General features: G+C 38.2%; 1 protein-coding gene across 5 annotated transcripts in view; it reads left to right on the top strand.

Moving 5' to 3' along the window:
- The first annotated feature begins 1,485 nt into the window (after positions 1–1,485).
- phc2b (polyhomeotic homolog 2b (Drosophila)) overlaps positions 1,486–2,833 on the top strand; it is a 36,419-nt gene continuing 35,071 nt past the window's right edge. For all 5 annotated transcript variants that reach the window (XM_032513837.1, XM_032513836.1, XM_032513835.1 and 2 more), the window contains exon 1: positions 1,486–1,637. The gene's annotated coding sequence lies outside the window, so the exon portion shown is untranslated. The remainder of the gene's footprint in view (positions 1,638–2,833) is intronic.

The raw sequence follows: 2,833 nt of genomic DNA, 5'->3' as shown, positions 1-2,833 counted from the left end.
ATTGATACCAAACTTGACCAGAAAAGTTATTCTATTTCACCATTTCACTATCAATTTATAATTACTTGTTTTTATAAATTTATATATAGAGATATTTCAAGTATGTGTGATGTGGATGTGTTTTTTTTCTTTCTTTTTTTTTCTTTTTTGGCTTTTTTCTTTGCACTTTTCAAAAGGAAATAAGAAAAATGCACAGACACATCTGTAGAAAAAACTTCATAAAATATCAATTTTCTGAGTGTTTTCCTTCTGGATCTTTTCTGTATTTAGCTAAGACATGTGGCTGTGGTACTAGTTTTGTGTGTAGCCCATGTGATATGCTTACAGTAGTGTTTTCAAATCATTTTACACATGCTTTACTTGATAGAAATTCTCTACTCAGTCATCAAGGCCTAGAATCACACTGACACTTGGAACAAAAAATTGAGATTGAATTTAGGCGAGAAAAGCAGGTATTTTCAAGTGTATAGGCTTTAAATGTTCAAGGTACTTATACTTAAATTGAGAATTTCCATTTTTGTCATATGTCATATCCTTCCCATCCAGTGAAAACTATGTATCTCTAAAATTGATGACTTTTAATTTTTTAGAAAAACTGAAGGATGAAGGGTTTCTTTATGGGTTAACCCTCGTGTTGTCTTCCCGTAGACCAACATTTAGTCTTTCTGGATCCAAATTCTAAGTTAAAACTTCCTTAAGACACTTTTGTCACTTTTCCCAAAGTTCTTTGTTGATTTGTTTGAACATTTTTGGTGTTGTTTCTCCGACAATTGTTGCCAGTTTTTTGACATTTTCTAACTTTTCCCAAAGTTCTTTCTCACTTTTTACAATGTCTTTGTCGATTATTTCTGCGTTTTTTTGGACATTCTTGTTGTTTTTTTCCCCTAGATTTCTGTCACTTTTTCAGTGTCTTAAATCGCTAGGCTATGAAATAAAATAAAACACCCAAATTCAATGAAAATAGTGAACTGATCAGTTGTGCAGGAGCGTTGTGTGGAACCATCCACGTTATTTTTATTTTTTTTTACAGTTTGGTTGAAGGAAACCCGAATTTCTGATTTAGAAACTTTTTGAAAATGGGTCAAATTTCACCCCGAGGACAACAGGAGGGTTAAGAAAACTCTCCCACTTTTTAAGCAAATAAACTGTTTCAAAATCCTCTTGGATCTGCTGGGAAATTCTTAATCACAAAGCTGAACAGTGCTGATCCTGTCTGTTTATATTGATTTATATTATGCATATCCTGAATACTTTTCCCAACACTAACTTTACTGAAGCTCCAATGCAAGGAGAGCACTGGGAAATCGTTAAATCCCTTTTGTTACCATGGAGATTAAGACAGCGGTCGCCACTTGACAGGCGCATGGAACAAGAGACAAGAAGGGTCCGGAAGAGGAGGGGCTGTTGATTGATAGCAGAAGAGGCGGGGTTAACTATCATACTCTGTGTTCATTGGACAGATTTACGTCACGTTGCCAGTTTGGAATGCAAATGAAAATGGCCCACCCCTTCTCTGCTCTCTTGCTGCCGCTGGTCTGCTCTGAGAGCCACCATTCAGAAATGGTGTAGAATATCAGGAAAAACAGCCAGGGAGAACGGCTAGAAAGAGGACCGAGGCTACAAGACGTACAATAACGGTAAGTGCGACGCCTAGCTTGCTTCTTAGCACAGGGTGTCACGGTTGGCACGCGCCGTGGGGGTCACCGTGTGTGTTTGTGTGTGTCGGAACGCGTGAGGTTAATCGCTCGCACAGGCTAACGTCTTCTCGGGGCCCCAAAACAGCAGCAGGCAGCAGGGGTTTGTTTCTAGCTTGCTTGCTAACGTTGTTTAACAGCTAACTTAAGTCTGCCAACCCTATAAAGAGTGTACAAAAACAGCAATATGGTGACGAAAACAAAACCCAAGTAGCGCTAATGATAGCTAATGTACATTTCCAACATCTATGAATGAAAATAGGTGCGCTGAACGTGTAAATGTAATGTGTTGGCCAGAAATAGCGTCTCTTCCATGACTTCTAGTTTATGTTTTACTTCGTCATTACGTTAAAAGTGTTGGCTAAAGTTAGCCAGATGCTTTCTGGAGAAACTTTGGTCCCATTGGCACAGAGGAGGAGTTATTTTGACACTGTAGGTCATCAGGTTAGCCCTAATGCTCCACTAGAGCTGGAGTAGTGGCCATGCCCTTCCATTGACCTGAATGTGGTCAAAATAACATCACAGCTAAAGCCCACCTCCCCTTTTAGCGCAGACACTAAAAGAGGCGGCAATTAACAAGAGTATCCATTATGGCTCAATCTGCCATCAATATGTCCTCTTGTTCTAATCGGATTGTCTTATATAAAATATAATTTCCCATAACCCAAGGCATCTTAAAATTGCTTGCTTTGTTCAACCAATAGAAAAGAGTACATATTTCCTTGAAAATTGCAATCAATTATCAATATAGTGATTTTAATTCTCTGTTGATTGACTAATAGTTTCAGCTCTCGTACAAATCATGTGTCGAATTAGTTTTTTTTCCTTAGGGCATGTCCAAAACAAATATATTTAGAAAGCCTAACTTGTGCAAAGGCCGCCACATTACTGTAATATGTTTATCAGTGAAAACTGTCGCCTGTGCACCAAGTGGATACTCAAACTACCACAAAACTACCAACTAATCAGTGCAAAACATCAAGACTAAGTAGCTTTCACCAAAACTATGTACAGTCAGACTGCTGCTACTGAGAGGAAAACATGTGGCCACACTCAGTGGCTTACACTGACGTGCCTAATGCTTATGACTTTTAACTGTTTGTACTTGTGTTTTATCTGTTTTAATGATTTTGTGTAAA

The sequence above is a fragment of the Etheostoma spectabile genome, chromosome 4, assembly GCF_008692095.1.
Source record: "Etheostoma spectabile isolate EspeVRDwgs_2016 chromosome 4, UIUC_Espe_1.0, whole genome shotgun sequence".
Classification (NCBI taxonomy): Eukaryota; Metazoa; Chordata; class Actinopteri; order Perciformes; family Percidae; genus Etheostoma; species Etheostoma spectabile.
The sequence above is the reverse complement of the archived record's forward strand: the minus strand, read 5'-3'. Positions and strand labels throughout refer to the sequence as shown.